The sequence below is a fragment of the Cupressus sempervirens genome, chromosome 7, assembly GCF_028749045.1.
Source record: "Cupressus sempervirens isolate cs-2001-9-10 chromosome 7, ASM2874904v1, whole genome shotgun sequence".
Classification (NCBI taxonomy): domain Eukaryota; kingdom Viridiplantae; phylum Streptophyta; class Pinopsida; order Cupressales; family Cupressaceae; genus Cupressus; species Cupressus sempervirens.
The window spans coordinates 567,612,162-567,630,404 of NC_143124.1; the positions used below are offsets into that span (position 1 = coordinate 567,612,162).

The 18,243-nt window shown below is 33.8% G+C and overlaps 1 pseudogene; it reads left to right on the top strand.

Moving 5' to 3' along the window:
- Positions 1-15,840: 15,840 nt before the first annotated feature.
- LOC149548025 (uncharacterized) lies at positions 15,841-17,036 on the top strand (annotated as a pseudogene).
- The last annotated feature ends 1,207 nt before the right edge of the window (positions 17,037-18,243 follow it).

Below are 18,243 nucleotides of genomic sequence, written 5' to 3' on the forward strand. Positions count from 1 at the left end.
GTTGAAGATAAGTTGATAACAATGTGTACAAAAAAAAAGTACAAATTATTTGTCTTCAAAAGTTCATACCATAGGTATTTGAGGCTGTACCTCAGTGGTTGATGGATCAAGACCTGTACAAGCATCAGACTGTGTAACAGATGACAATCCCGACAAAATTAGATTAAAAAAATACATGAGCACATTTTATTAAATTTGAGTTCCAATGTACATTATTTACAATGGAATTCAAAGTCAATACTGTATGAGAGATGTCAACATATGAAGGTCTCGAAAAAAGACTATTTTCTTCTAGGAGGAGCAATATCATCCATCCTTTGTTAATTGAAAATTAGCATACATTAATATGGTTAATACAATTATGCATATATGTAGAAAGTAAATAATAATGTACTTTATAAATTTTATAATTAAATTTTTACCTACTACTCTCGACTCTCTCCCTCTCCACAAAGAAGGTCAAAAAATGACTCAACATCAATCTCATCACTACCACCACCATAAGCAGTGTATGCCTCATCATCAAAACTAGTGCCCTTAGCATCATGAACATCCTTTGTTTCATTGGCATCACCCTAGGGGCCTTTGCATATACCTCCACAACTAGTACAAATGTGTCCAAGTGGATGAATATCTATCACTCACATCTACTAGTTTACTAAATTGCCCGCAAGGGCACTCAATGAAGTAAGAGAAAATGATATTTTTCAATGATGGAGAGGCACTAGGGTAACTAGTGTAGGTAGAGGAACAAGAGGCCAAGGATGTCTACAATTCCTCATATTATCATTGACCTTTGCCCCAAGCCTATCTTGAGGCATCCCTCCACCAACCTCCTAAAATGCTCTAATATCAAAATAATTGGGTTTCAAACCCAATTCAAAACTTGGCCCATAGTTTCTTAAGGAAGTACATGGGCACCTCATGATTAGCATGTGGTGGATGGTCAAATACCATCCACCACCACTCCCAAAAGTGTTGTGATATACGAGGATGCATGCACCATCTAATAGATATGCGAGGTTTCTTATTGCTTATCTCAAGCCCCATCTTTAGGTTTATAAAATATCTTTTAAAATGTCCTTTTTGTAATTTTAGCTAATGGACCCCTTTATAAGATAGGACATCAAAATAGAAGGCACACATGTTTTGCCTCCATATTCTAAAGCTATTGATGTCACTATCCAAATGGCCAATAGAGTATATAGCACCTTGCATGCTATCTGCAAGGTGAAGTAGGTGAGGGGTGGGGGGGTGTGGGCCTCATACCTAATGCTCTGAATATCTCGCATGAGTCACATGAGGTTGCGAAGGTTGCACCCCATGCTCTCCCTAAGATCCTTTGCAGTAGGTGGTGGAGGAGGACTAGGTGGTCATGGAGGTGGGGGTGGAGTGGGTGGGGGTGGGGGTGGGGGAGGGGTTGGGTCCATCAAATATAATTTGCATACATGTAAACAACATAAAAATTCACAAAAATACTATTTAATAAAATAAAGCTAAAATATCAATTATATAAATGTACATCTTTAAAACCATATCAATTTACATCTAATACATCTTTAAGTACTTGAATATAACAAAAAGAGGAGAGAATATATTTGGATTAAAGAAACATTATGGACATCATAAACATACATAACTGTATAAAGTATAGTAAACAAAACCTACTTTACCATTATATGAAATTAAATATCATCTTAAATAATATTGAAACTAAAGACTAAATAAAAGTGAATGTTAAATATCCTTTCTTGGAATCTAATTTAATCCAAAAAAAAAAAATCTAAAAATAAACTCTAATAATAAATTAAATTTAATCTTAATCTACATCAAATAGAACCATAGCACAAACACTAAAATAGAGTTAAACACTTAAGTAAACTTAACCAAATTTAAGCCTAATCATAAAATGATACTCTAAAAAACTATCAATAAATCAACTTAAATGTGAATTATAAAAGGAACTTATATTTATGTTTAGGATTATGCCTTAGTGCAATACAAAATGTGAATTACTCAATCATATCCAGTGACATACCAAATGCTCACCACATACTTGTCTTCAAAGGAAGCAAAAAACTATGGTATGTCGATATAAATCATCGTCGACCTTACAAGAAAAATCAAACATCAGTTTCACAAAAAATGGCCAGCCCAAGCATAACCAAGCTAGAAATGATGAACGCCTCAACCTACACAACCCATCAATTTTTTCCATTTGGAGAGCCAATGTAGACTACCAACTTGTTATTTCACTAAATGAAGTGCTCAAGTATATTGCAAAGTATGCCGCACAAGAAAAGAAAAAGTCTCAAAGATACCATTCAATGCTATCTTGTATTTCCACCAATTTTCCATCTGATACACCTGCAACAAATTCATTTAGAAAAATGTTAACTGGCATACTTGTTGAACAATAAATTGGAGCACAAGAGACCTCCCACCTCCTACTTAAATTGCCTCTTTCCATCAATAGTAGGACATTTGTTTCTCTTTCAGTAGACAAAAAAATTATAGATCACATTTCCATCTCCCTACAACTGCAAAAATGTTTCCAATCCATATTGACATATATATTTCTTGACCCACACATCTTGAAATAATGTCACTTTTAGAAGCAACTCAAAAATGGTCTTACAAATCATCACACAAAAAACATCAGTGGAAAGAACGACCCAAAAAGACAATTATTTGAGTCTCTCCAAGATTCACCACTATCCCAACAATGCATGACAAATCATATTCTACATTTTGTTGGACAAAATTAATGTTATACTTTCCATTTAGAAACATTGCACAAGATTTGGGGAAGTCAGATGAAGAAATAATACACAATTGGGAAAGATTCAAAACCATGTATAGTCCATGGCATGTCCACCAAACAAATGTACTAACAACTGCAGAAGATGATCTAGAAAGTCCACTTATGGAGACAAACAATATAGAAAAAGACATATGCAAAGAATGGAAACTTCTTTCCAATCTACACGTAGGAGAACCTATTCATGTAGATGAAATGGACATGTTAGGTTGATGCAACATAGATAACAACCATGATTGAGGAGAATCTAAAGTAAGCCCATTAGAAAAAGTTATAGCTACTTCCTTTATTGACTCTAAGCATCATACATTTCATGCTAATAGTGTATCTTACCAAAATTTGGAATACACACTATCACCTAAACAAAAGAAAGTCAACGACATATTTGGTTCACATGCATTAAAACACATCCAACTCTCCACTATGAATGATTGTTCAAGGAATAGCTAGAACAGGAAAATCACACTTGATTAGTTGCATCAAAGAAACTCTAACAAAATCAATACCAAATGGATGAACACCACTATAAGGGCAAGCACTCACAACATTCCAAGAAACAATACATTTCATATAATATATTATAATAGATGAAATGAGCTTCATTGTGCCAAAGCTAATGGAAAAAAATGACAAATGATTACAAGAAGCATTTCCATGCCAAAAAAAAATCTCATTTGGAGGGCAATATATGCTTCTATTTGGTGATTCAGGCCAATTACCACTAGTGAAAGACATTCCAATATATGCATCAATATCATATGAGGGAACAGTATGGCATAGCTTCAATATAGTTATAACTTTGAAGAAAATATTTCAACAAAATGGAAAGGATGTTGCTCAAATAAGGTTCTATAAACTTCTCTCAAACCTACGAAATGCACAACCAATACTTGCAGATTGGAAACTGTTGGAAATATAAGAGGAGTAATTGAGAGGGGAGGGGTGAATAAGATACCACAAAAATAAATCCTAGATCCCTTAGACTATTGTTACTTGGTTAACACATAGGCACTCGGTTAATACTAACAATATGTTGTAACTCAAAAAGCACTATAATAAAAATTGTTACTCTGAAAATAATAAACATTTAGATCTTAAGATAATAACTATGATTAGCCTTTTAACTTAGAAGCATACACATAAAAGAAATAGCTTGAACACAAGTGACACTAAGATTTAATGTGGAAACCTGATTTAGGAAAATCATCAATTGCAACTAGTTACTATTTTCACTCTTTTGAAGTGAGCCCTATTAGGAGCCAACCTTGTTAAAAGTTACAAAACACACTGTTAGGTGTGACCTTGTTAGAGCTTTTTTAATCACCTTGTTAGGAGTGGCCTTGTTAGAGGGCTTTAGACACTTCAATCTAGACATGCCACTTTATTAAAAGATTTGGAAAATAGTTGTTAGGCTAACTCTATTAAGAGACTTAGTTTACTGGTACAAATGATTAGAGAGTAACAATGAATAACCTGATTGCTAATGCAATTGTATTTCTAATTTCAGATCTCAATCTTGGCTCAAATACTTGATCATTCCTAATCAAATTAATCTTTTCCGTCCAACAAGGATATTTTGTTTATCCTTCCAATTCACTTCCTTCAAGCATATTTTTATCTTCCACACATTCTCATGCATATTCAATCCTCAACTTGACCTTATACTTATATCATAAACATTGTCAAGTAGGCTTGAATACAACTTATAATAATAACTATTCATCTCTTTAGTCGGCTAGAACCAACAAACAAATCCATAAAAATCAATATGTCAAAGCAAGAAAATCCTTTGTTAGTCGGCCCTACTCAATAGACACTAACACTAAAATAATTATCTTGTGTTAACCAAGTGAACTCAGTTAACACTGCATCTTTGTAAACTTCCTTTGGTAATGGAGTGAGCTCGGTTAACATTGGTTCCATCTAACTTGTCCTTTGTTAATCAAGTGAGCTTAGTTAACACTAAATTTTTGTAAACTTTGCTTTGGTGCCCAAGTGAACTTGGTAGATACTATTTTCTAAACTTGGAAAACACTAGAATACTCAACAGACACAAGAAAATGTCTTCATCGCCTAAGTGAGCTCATCATACACTGACTGGTAAAAGTGTGATATTTTATGTAACATCAAACACAATATACAATTGATCAATTGTTCTCCACAATCTCCCTCTTTGGTATTGATGGTAACACAACATGTCATAATACAATGAAATTTTAGAGCAAAATAAAGTAAGGATAATATACTTAGTTTCATTTTGATTCTCATCCATGAAAACTCCCTCTATTAGTATGAACTCTGTCTAACTTTAATCTCTTCCTATGTCTTCAGTTTCACCCTCTATCAACAAACTCTATCTTCAACATCTTCTTTAGATAGAAAACTCTTCGTCTTTGATATCAGACCAAGTTCTTCCTATTTGACATCTTCAAATAAAATTTATGTGATATGTATCCTCTCCCTCATTAGAAAATTTATGTGATATGAGCAAACTCTCCCTCTTTGACATCTTATGCCAAAGACAATATTCAGTGAATTTCAATGTACCTAATGTATAGATTCATATACAATTGGCCCTTTCATTACTACATCAACTTGACTGATCTTCAACATGCTCTACTTGATGCATCACTAAACCTTATTTAGTGAGCTTCAAATAGGGGAATAACCCCTAGCTTACCTCTTAGATACAAAAATGCATCCTTAGGTAATGGCTTGGTGAATATGTCTACAATTTGTTCTTTAGTATTTACATATTCCAATCTAACCACTTTGTCTTACACCAATTTTCTCATAAAATGATATTTTATTGCAATGTGCTTGGTCTTGGTATGCATCAAAAGATTTTCGAATATGTATTAATTGCATTAGTGTTATCATAGAAGATAACGATTGGATCCTTGATTTCTACCTTCATACCTACCAATAGTTGTTTGAACCAAACAATATTGGAACAATTAACTACTACCACAACATACTCTACCTCTGTTGTAGAATGCGAGATGCAATTTTGCTTCTTACTTGTCCAAGACACTAGTCTCTTACTAAGAAAGAGTGCTATAATGCTGGTGCTCTTCCTATCATCATCACTTCCTTCCCAATCTGCATTAGTGAAGGCTGTAAAATCTAAATTGCCTCATTTCTTGTACCGTAATCCATAATCTTCAATACCCTTCAGATACCTCATGATTCTCTTTATTGCCATCATGTGATTTTCTTTAGGATTAGCTAAGAATCTTGCCACCATACCAAATATAAAAGCAATATCAGGCCTAGTATGTACTACATCTAAAGTTTTTCATTCATTGATTTGTATGTGGATTGATCCACCTCCTTGGAATCGTCATTTTTGGAAAGCTTATGTCTAGTAGACATAGGTGTTCCAACTATTCTTGAATGCTCCATTCCAGACTTATTTAATATCTTCTTGATATACTTAGATTGAGTAATGTAGATACCATCTTTCTTCTGTTGAATCTGCAAGCCAACAAAGAGTTTGATTTCTCCAAACATTGACATCTCAAATTCCTTACTCATTTCCTCTAAAAAAATATTTGCACAAATCATGATTTCTAGTAAACAATGTATCATCCACAAAGATTTCTGCCAACACAATCTTCTTATCTAGTCCTTCTTTAATGTAAAGGTTGTCGTTATCATTTGTCCTTTGAAAACCAATCTTCATCAAATAATGATGAAGTCTTCCATACCAAGCTCTAGGAGCTTTCTTAAGACCATATAAATATTTTTATAGTTTACAAACCATATCCTTTTTGCTAGAATCTAAAAAAACCTTTTGGTTGTTCTATGTAGACTTCTTCTTCTAGAATTCCATTCAAGAATGCAAATTTCACGTCCATATGATACACTTTAAAACCTTTATGTGCAACATAAGCAAGTAAGGTCCTAACACCTTCTAATCTTGCAACAGGATCAAAAGTTTCAACATAATCAATACCTTCCTCTTGAGAGTAACCTTTGCATGCTAACCTTGCTTTGTTTCTTGAAACTTCTCCATCTTCATTCAGCTTATTTCTGAACACCCACTTAGTGCCAATTACATTCTTATCCTTGGGTCTAGGAACAAGAGTCCAGGTGTTATTTATTTCTATCTTTTCATTCATTTCTTCAATCCAAATTTCATTATCCAAAGCATCTTTAACTATTCTAGCTCAAAATTCAGTAAGCAAACATGTACCTTTCAATTTGTTCCTTGTCATTGTACCATCTGATTTGTCTCCAATGATTTACTTAGGTGCATGGTGCCTTTTGAAATATCTTGCAAGTATAGGTACTTTGGATTTAGAGCTTGTTCCACTTGCCTCACCATGATCTTCTACATCATGCTCAGGTCCCACTAACTGTGAATCAGGTGCTTTAGACTCAAACTCAGGTTGCACTGGTTGCAAATCGATAGCTTCTGACTGTGATTTGGGTCCTTCAAACTATGACTTGGGTTGCACTAGTTTTAACTCAAGTAATTATGGAGATTTTAAAGACTTGGGAGGTGAAGTCTGTTGACTTCCAATTGGATTAGGCAATGTATAAGGTTCAAAGTAAATAAACTTTATGTAATCTTCAGGTTCTTTGTTGCTTTCTTCTTCACTCTTTTTTGCAAAATCGTTAATCTTCACATGTGCACTTTATGTGATCTTATTTGTGGTTAGATTCAAACATTTGTATGGTTTACTTTTGCTAGAGTATCTTAGCAATATGCCTTCATTACTTTTGATATCAAATTTACCTTTCCTAGTCTCTTTCAAAATATAACATTTGCTACTAAATATTTTCAAGTAACTTATATTAGGTTTGTAGCCATACCATAGTTCATAAGGAGTCTAATTTGAATCTTTCTTCAATTGTACTCTATTTAAGGTATGAACCAATGTACTAATTGCTTCCTTCCAGTATTTGATTGAAACATTCTTTTATATCATCAGGGTTCTTGCACAATCCATGATTGATCTGTTTCTTCTTTCTGCTATACCATTTTGCTGAAGTGTACCAGGAGCTGATACTTGTCTTTTGATTCCTCTTTCAGTGAATAATTCATTGAATTCATTATAAATAAATTCACCTCCTCTATTTGACCCTAAACATTTCAGCTTCTTTCCCATTTCCTTCTCTACTCTTGCCAGATACCATTGAACTTTTGAAAAGCTTCAAACTTATCTTTCAAATACATTACTATCATAATCCAAGAATAATCATCAACAAATAAAATGAAATAATTATCTCTACTATAGCTCTCTATGCCAATAGGTCCACAAAGTTCTTTATGAACCAGCTCCAAGACTTCTTTAGAATGATATTTCTTTCTCTTGAAACTTGTCTTGCCCATCTTACTAATTTGACAATTCTTGCATAGGCTCATGTCAGGTTTCCTTAGACTAGGAATACCTCTCACTCTTTTTTTTTCTTCTTATCTTGATTAGGTTATCAAAGTTCACATGACACAACCTTTTATGCCATAACCAACCTTCCTCTACTTGAGCAATGAAACATTAACTTTCACTAAGATTTAGGTAGAATAAGTTACCTATTGTTTGATTACAAAACCCAACTAGATTTTATTTTCCATCTAGCAACTTGACCTTCCCATTCATGAATTTTACCTTGAATCCAATCTTATTCAACTATGCCACTCTTAGTAGATTATGTTAAAGGCCTTCAACCCAATAAGCATTATCACATTTGAGTTCATTGGTTAGATAAATATAACCTTTTCTTTTTATACAACATGGTTCATTGTTTTCAAACCTTACACTTCCACCATCATAGTGTCCCATATGTTCAACTTTGTTTTATCACCAGTCATATGATGAGAACAACCACTATCAATAACCCATTGCGAATATGAGAGATAAGTGTCATTTTATCATCTTCATTATCAGATTCATCTTTTACAACAATATAAACCATTTCATCATCATCATTACTATCTAAATCTTTATCCATTAAACAAGTCTTCTTACCTTTTTCCTTGTAGTCCTTGTAGTTCTTGAAATCTTTCTTTCCTTTATACTTGTTGTTCTTCTTTTCTTCTTTTTCTTCTTTGTTTGAACACCTTGCAGCAATGTAACCAACTTCTTCACAAGAAAAACATATTAGAGGATTTTTACCTTTGTATTTTCCTTTGCCTTTGGGATATCTTCTTGCAAGGAGTGCTTCAATGGCTTCAAGATCACTATCAGAACTATCTTCCTCTTCACTTTTAGATTGTTTTCCTTTAGAATTTGCAGCTTTCTTCTTGAGTGAAAACTTAGCTCCAAATGCAAACTCAATATTGCTAGAACTAGGAACATAATTATCATAGTTATCTAGCTCAAATTTTGTCAACCTTCCCACTAGAGCATCCAAGGTTATCTTAGTATTTAGATCACATCTAATCTCTTGAATAGCTCACACTCTAATTATATAGATAGGAAGAAGGGTTCTGAGTACCTTGCTAACCACTGTCACATTATCATTTTTCCCTCTAGAGGCTTTGATTGCACTTACACTAGCTTTGATTCTCTCAACATATTTTGCAATGTTTTCATCTTCATCTTATCAAACTAACCTCTCAAGTTTTCTTCCTTGGCTCTTCTCACATTATCTTTGCCTTTATAGATATCTTTCATTTTGGTCCACATCTCATGAGAAGTAGCACATCCTTTGACCTCATCAAATTTAGCATAGTTAAGAGTTGATGCATATCAATCATCATAATGTTATGATTCTTATTTTTAGCAATCTTCTCCATAGTCAATGTTCTAGTAGAGCCTTATACTGAGTATTCAAATATTTCATACCTGAATCATTGATGGTTTCTAGGTGTAGCTTCATAAGTTCCTACCATACCTTGAAGTTATCTTTGATCAACTTGGGAATTTCTCTCCTGTAAGGCATTTTGATCTTTAGCTTAGGTCCTTGAAACCTTCTCTGCTAGCACCAAAAGCTCTGATACCAATCACTGGAAATATAAGAGGAGTAACTAAGAGGGGAGGGGTGAATTAGTTACCACAAAAATAAATCCTATATCCCTTAGATGTCAACACAAAACATAAACTGTGTTGAAACTATTGCTACTTGGTTAACACGCAAGCACTCGGTTAACACTAACAATATGTTGTAACTCGATAAGCACTATGATAACAATTGTTACTCGAAAAATACTGAACATGCACATCTTAAGATATTAACTATGATTAACCTTAATTAACTTAGTTTCATACACATAAAAGAAATAGCATGAACACAAGTGACAATTAACTTAGTTTCATACAAATAAAAGAAATAACATGAACACAAGTGACACCAAGATTTAACTTAGACACCCAATTTGGGAAAAACCACCAATTGCAACTAGTTACTATTTTTCACTCTTCTGAAGTGAGCCCTATTAGAAGCCAACATTGTTAAAGGTTACAAAATACACTATTAGGTGTGACCCTATTAGAGGATTTAATCACCTTGTTGGGAGTGGCCTTGTTAGAGGTCTTTAGATGCCTCAATCTAGAAATGCCACCTTGTTAGAGGATTTGGCAAATAGTTGTTAGGTTAAATCTGTTAAGAGATTTGGTTCACTGCTACAATGATTAGAGAGTAACAATGAAATGGCCTGGTTCCTGATGCAATTGTATTGCTGATTTTAGATCTCAATTTTGGCTTGAATGCTTGATCCTTCCTAATCAGATTAATCTTTTTCGCCCAACAAGGATATTTTGTTTATCCTTCCAATTCACTTCCTTTAAGCATCTTATTATCTTCCACACATTCTCACACACATTCAATCCTCAACTTGACCTTATACTTATATCATAAACATTGTCAAGTCATCTTGAATACAACTTATAATAATAACTCTTCATTTCTTTAGTCGGCTAGAACCAACAAACAAATCCATAAAACTCAATATGCCAAAACAAGAAAATCCTTTGTTAGCCAACCTTGCTCGGTAGACACTAACACTGCAATAATTTTCCTATTTTAACCAAGTGAACACGGTTAACATTGCATTTTCATAAACTTCCTTTGGTAACTAAGTGATCTCGATTAACACTATTTCCATCCAACTTTTCCTTTGTTAACTGAGTGAGCTCAGTTAACTGCAAACTTTGTTTTGGTGCTTAGAGGTGGTGTTTTCCACAAGCGGTGGTTTCCCTATCACATTTAAATTACGTGTGTGGCTATCGCTTCTCCACATGTCTGTGTGAACAAATGGTTTCTCAATTTTAAGATTTTGTAACTAACCAAAAAAAGAGGTCACTTTTGTTTGAACCAAGAACATAATAAATCTGGAAGTCTCTGACGAAGTTAGTCATTGCCCAACCCAAAATTTGTCAATGAGGGAATTGACAACTATATCCAATTATTGTGATGGTTTCTCAACCCCATGGGTGGCAACGAGTGTTTTCAGTAGGCAAATTGCCTACACATGGATCCCACATTGTGTGGAGCTTTTGGAAAAAGAATGTGGTACTGAATATTTTAATATACATAAGAAGTTCCACAATCCATATAAATTTCTTTAGGATTCTAATTGACTATTTATCATTTATGACCATCATGATAAGGTTTCAAATGGATGGAATTTGTAGTTTTTTAATATGTTGTGGGCCTTTTTTTAAGATTCTTTAGGTATTTTCATGGTGTTTATTGGAGGCTTGGCATTTCAAAATTCAATTTAGTTTATTGAGTGTTTCCCACCCTTCTATTAGTGATTGATATTAGGGGAAGAAAGTGACTATAATGTCTCAATATGAACTTAATGATCTAATCTTAGTCTCTCACAAAATTGCAAGTTCAAAAAATCAATAGTGGAGTGGTCATGCAATTTTTTAAGATATTCATATATAAAGAAGTTGGATCTTTTCCCCTTTTTGAGTAGAGGACACTTTGTGAGGACCAACAACTTTAAAGTTGATTAAATTCACTACATGCTACATTTAAGCCTCTATTTAAGGTGATAGAATTACATTTTGGATAGAAGAGGACATGTTTTTGACTTATTTTCACATTATAACTGTTGTTAACTTTTATTGTGTTTTAGGAAGTAGTCTCCTTACTAGAAACTACTTTGGGAGGGGCTATTTCTATTAAGAGATTTTGATTACTCGCAATTTTTTATTATAAGATTTTGTTATATCTTATTATTTATCTATAGCTTTTAGATTCTTGATAATAAATTTTAAGGACAAATATTTTATAATAATTTTTTAACATTTATCATTGCTTCAAACAATCAAGTTTAAAATAAAAATAAAAATTGACTACATAAAATTAGTGTAACTACTAATTTTTTTTACTGTACTAATGAATTGTGATACAATATGTATAAGAATATGCAATGAAAGTGTATTAATGTATGTAGAAAATAAAATGTATTATACATAATAAATGGATAATGTAATTATAGTAAAAAGAGATAGACAATATGTATATATGTAGAATTGTAATTCTAATGTCACAATGGAATGCAAATCTTACAAGGCTATGTTTACGATAATGGTTGAAATCACAATGTGATTCTATGGTCATCTTTCATATGACAATATAGCTTACACATATTCCTACTAGACATCATTACAAAACCATGAATCAGATTTTTTTGTTATAGGGATGGCTACTACCAATAAGTCATCTCCGATATTCTATGAAGTATATATGTCGTCTTCTAGTTGGATTCATATCTGATACAAACATATAAATGTCCTCTATACTATGCCATCTCTAATATTACTTTTATGATGCTTGCACTTAGATATGAAGAGGTTGCATCGGCAACCAATAATGCCTAATTAATATTTTCTATAGTCAATCTACATTGTTCATATATAATATTCAAATAGGCATAGTGAATTTATGCTTTTAAATTTGTTGTTATCTTGATTAATTAACCACACAAAAGTTGATTGGTTATAGTGAACCAATAATGTAATACAATTAAGAGTAATCGTATGGATTGATAACATAATCAAGTGTCAATAAGAATTTAATGATTGAGAAATTTAATTACTTTTAATAATCCTTGTGATTATCATAATTTAATCATTAGAATCATGAACTACTTATTTGTCCATAGATCAACAACAACACCTGATCATGGATTATTAATGACCTCTCTAAATATGTTACTAAAGCACTTTGTTGTATGGATACATTCATACATGTTAGAATGGTCAAGCTATTGGTCATTATATCATATGCATATATCAATGATGTCAACACGAGTTTCATCATAAACATATCAATGATCTTGACATATCACAATAATCTCAATATGGTGTGTAGGTGTATAATCTAGTCATGTATGTGTGCATGTATGTATATGCCCATGAATGTATGTGTGTATATGCATGTGTAACTTTGTATACAATGTGAGTATGTGTACATGTATCTATGAATAAGCAACTGTATATATGTGGATATGTGTATGTATATGGATATGCATGCATGAATGTATGTATTTATATGTATGGATGTGTATGGATGTATATGTAGGTGGTGATGTATTGTGCATGAGTGCATTGTGAAATGTTTTAAGAATGCAAGCATAGTGATGAACTAACTACTCTATCCAAGAACATATACAAGACAATGTATGGTTATTTCCCTTTGCTTCTTATCTACATGTTAAATTATTTTGATGAAATTTAAAGGATATAACATTCTCCCCTTCTTAAAAATGCTTATCCACAAGCATTTGGTGATTCTTCTCTTATGGGTTTCTGTTGGATACAATTGATTAATTGTGTATTGTCTTTGATGTTAGAAAAATGTCATATCATTATCAGTCAGTATATGCCAAGCTCACTTGAGCAGTGAAGACAACTTTTTGTGTCTACCGAGTGTTCCTGTGGTTGCCTAGTTCAGAAGGCAGTGTCTACTAAGCTCACTGGGGCGTCGAAGGAAAATTTGCAGAAGATGAGTGTTAACCGAGCTCACTCGGTTAATGAAGGAAAGTTGGATAGAACTAGTGTTAACCGAGCTCACTTGGTTACCAAAGGATCTTTGCAAGTTTACAATGTTAACCAAGCTTTTATTGGTTAACACAAAAAATTGTTTCTAAGTTGGTTTCTACCAAGTTGGGTTTGCTAATGAGGGATTTTCTTATTTTGGCATATTAAGCTTAATTTATTTATTTATTGGTTCTAACTGACTAAGGTGATGAATATTAATTATTTTAAGTTGTATATAAGCCAACTTGACAATATGAAAGATATAAGTATAAGGTCAAGTTGAGAATTTGAAAGTGAAATAGAAAGCAAGAAGATATGATGAGTATATTTGAAGATTTAATGATGAAAAAAGGAAGCAAATTTGAAGGATGAGTAGAATATCCTTGTGGAGCAAAAAAGCTATATTTGATTAGGACATATCAAGTACAAGCTAGAACAGAGATCTGTAATCAGCAATTCAATTGCATTCAAATTAGGTCATCTCATTGTTACGATCTCTAACTATTGTAGCAGTGATCCAAATCTCCTAACAGAGTTGGCTTAACAACTATTTGTAAATCCTCTAACAAGGTGGTAGTTCTATTGAATTGTCTAAAAACCTCTAACAAAGCCACTCCTAACATGGTGATTAAATCATTTAATAGGGTCACACTTAATAGTGTGTTTTGTAACCTTTACAGGGTTGGCTCCTAATAGGGCTCACTTCAGAAGAGTGAAAATAGTAACTAGTTGCAATTGGTGATTTTTTAGAAAATTGGGTTTCCACATTAAATCCTAGTGTCAAATGTGTTCATGCTATTTTTTTTATGTGTTTGCAACTAAGTTAAAGTAATGGTAATCACTGATAACATCTAAAGCTTGCATGTTTAAGCATTTATCAAGTATAATCAGTACTTACCAAGTTATAGCATTTTATGTGTGTTTACCGAGCATTAGCAGTATGTAGGTGCACTTTTAGTACATCATTTTAAAAAAAAATTAAAGTCACCTCCAATGAAGAATTTTCCAAAATTGTTTCCAGTTTTCTTAACAATGTTCTCATGAAGGATAAAGATCAAAGTTCTAATGCAGATGTGAAGGTTCCTATGCTACAATTTGGAGTTCATTACCTTGTTTCAAAATTGCAAATTTAGTTTGATATGATTTATTATGCTTCTTTAGCTTCATGTTCATAATCTGACTTAGAGAAAGAAACAATTGAGTTAGTCTTCAAAATTGTTTGATTGAATATACAAAAGGAAGCATAATTAGAATTGGAATGCAGAATTAGAATTGAGATTTCGAATTGGATTTCCAATTTTTCTGCCATAGGAGAAGCTCATTTGAGACTTTCCGTGAAGAAGAGGAGAAGTCATTTTTATATTTTCTACCACAGAAGCCAAATTGCCATTTTTTGCCAAAGTGAAGTAAATTAAATTTTGATAATTCCACAGATTTTAAACTTGAAATATGTATTCAATATGAATTACTGTCATACAAGAGCTTAGATTTTGAAACCACTATATGAGAAATAAAAGACACAGAAAATTCATCTTTCGTAGCTCATTCACAAAATCCCGCCAGTGGAGAAGTAGAAGTCAGGTTTTCTGCCAAACATCAAATTCATAGCAAAGAGCATGGTTATTAAAAGAGGTCTATTTATGCACTTCATCTCACTAAAACTGATCCTGTGAATCCTCCATAACAGAGTGAAAACTCTTTAATGAAGCCGAGGCAGAAAATGTATACTGTAGGGCTCCGTCGAAGTGGTTTTGTGAAAACCCACCAATAACTATGGTGTATGTGGGAAATCAATGCCAAACATAAGAGCTCGGGCCTTGGAATAGGCATCCTCTGAAGATCCACTTTTGTGCTCTCTTGAGCAGCAACTCAACCTCCTCCATCAAGATACCCCCTAACTTCTACTTCAGCACAGATAAGTGCCATTGAAAGTAATAAAAGTGTACTAAAAAGATCAAATAAGATAAATGGGAATTGGCAATGTCATGTCTGAGAGATGTCTTCTTGATGAATTAGCAAGAATGAGATTTAATGAATCAGTTGTGAGAAGGGCCCTTGCTATCATGCATCAGAGAGATGAAGTGGAGTACAAGACAGAGCGATGTGTCATTGTCCGCAAAGCATAAGCTTCAACACCTTGAATATTCTACTGCCACAAATAGGGCATCATTATTGGGCAGATGCACTGCAGGAAATTGTATTTCAGTGCGAATGGCACAACATCAAAGTCTTTACAAATTGCCGGTTTTGAATGATGGCTTGGGCAGTTCTTGTTGTAACGTTCGACCAAATTCAGAGAGCCTCCATTGGGCGATTAACTCAATACACATAAGAGCTTCATAGTGATACATAGCGAGATGGCATGATGTTCTTCCTCATACCAGCTACCTGCACAAACTCTAAAGTACACATGGGGAGTTGCATTTGCCATAGTAGCAGTTCTACATTTTCTGTATGTAATGTCAGTTATGGACAGGTTTCTGTTCACAAAGTTGATGCTACAAATGGCTGTGAAAATGGTTTGGAGTCTTCCATAAGTCATGAGGGTGTCTTATGCATTTCTAGTAATTATGCTTTTGTGGATGGCAATATGGTCTTTTGGAGTAGCCCAGTGTGATTGCTTCAAACATGGATGATGGTATGCGCTGGTGGCTTCTTGTGGTGAGCTGGCGAGTACTTTCAATCAGCCTGTTTTGGATTGGTGCTGTACTATGCAACATAGTTCATGTTATCATGTCTGGTATGGTTGTTCTCGCCCTCATGCATGGAGGCCGGGGTGCTTCATCAATGCCCCCGAAACCCTTGCGGAGGTCTCTTCGTCATGCTGTGACCACTTCCTTGGGCAGCATCTGTTATGGATCCCTCTTTACAACTGCTATTCGAACATTGCGCTGGGAGCTCAGGGGTAGCTGTGTATGGTAAATCCTTCAACCATTCTACGCGAGATGCGTGGGAATTATTCCAATCCACTGGAATTGAATCTCTGATTGCGTATGATTGTTCTGGAGCTGTGCTGCTAATGGGAACTATTCTTGGAGGACTTATTACCGAAACTTCTGTGAGCATATGGACCTAGTTTAAGGCAAGCGATCATGTCATTATGGTTGGTTCTACAGCTATGCTGATGGGAATGATTCTAGTTGGTTTGACTCTTGTTGTGGTAGAAAGTGCGGTGACATCCATTTATATCTGTTATGCTGAAGATCCTTCATTAATCAATAGATGGGATGAGGAATTTTACATTTAGATATCCGAGGCATTACATCAAAGGCTATAGCATAGAAGCTCGCGGAACATTAAAGTTTTGCCCATGGTGGAAAAGCTTCTGACTCGAAGTAACAGTTGTCATTAAGTTTTCAAGTCTTTGATATATCGCATGCAAGTGATTTTTAATGGAAAGGAAGCAGATAGTTCCATTTGGTTTTAATAATGGTCACTTCATACAGAGAATATGGGATGTAAATTTTTGTAAAGAAAGTGAGATACAATGTTGTGCTTCACTGTTTCCAAGTTAATTGATTCACCCCCAGGAAATGTGGGATACACTGAAGGAGAGGGCTCATTTGATGAAGAAGCGAAGACATCTTTGGCCAAAAGATATCTGCATTTTAATTTAACTTTTGCTGTGACAGAGATTCTGTCCAACAGCACTATGGAGGATGAAATTATGGGGAGAGCTAGAAATACTTATCCTTTGGTTAGAAATCTGAAATAGGAAACACAATTGAACAATCACGGATTAAAGAAGAGATAAAGGAGTTCAACCAGTACATAGGGTTGAAACATATTTTCCCCTTTAATATAGTCTTAGTTTCAGTTGTAACATTATAGAAGTGGTATTCAAATCACTTTCATCTTTTCCTATACTAGATCTTGATATTAATATTTTAAGGATGCTTATTTCCAAGGAAGTGAAAAGACGGGGAAACCAAATGTCAAAAAAAAATGAAACTAATTGCCTTCCCAAGATTCAGATATAGAACCAAAAGGACACTATGGGAGAGCAGAAGGTTGGTGAAGGGGCTTATTTATGGAAGAGTTTTTTTTCAGTAGAGGGGGTTCTTCTTTTCTGTAAGAGTAGGTATTGCTAGAGTGAAAGGGAAACAATACTTTATTTCGTGCATTTCATTTCATGTATTTAGGGGATTTTGTATTTTGATTTTTGTAATTAATTTGGCAAAATAATTGTGAGCAAATAAAGTCGGAGTATTCTTATTTGTTGCGTTCAATGTGAAAAGAGGTTTTATTCTGAATCGGAGTATTTGGTTATTACTTTTCTGATTATAATCAATCGAAGCATGGTTGTATTCAGTTTTGAGCACTTTCTTGCATCTTGAGTCAAATGGTGAATGGGTTGTAGATCGGAGTATTTTCAACTGTTTCTATTGCAAAGATTAGAATGTTTAGTTTTCTTTTATTTCAATTTCATTGCACTTACATAATTTACATTCATATTGCATTACCAGTATCAAGGAGTCA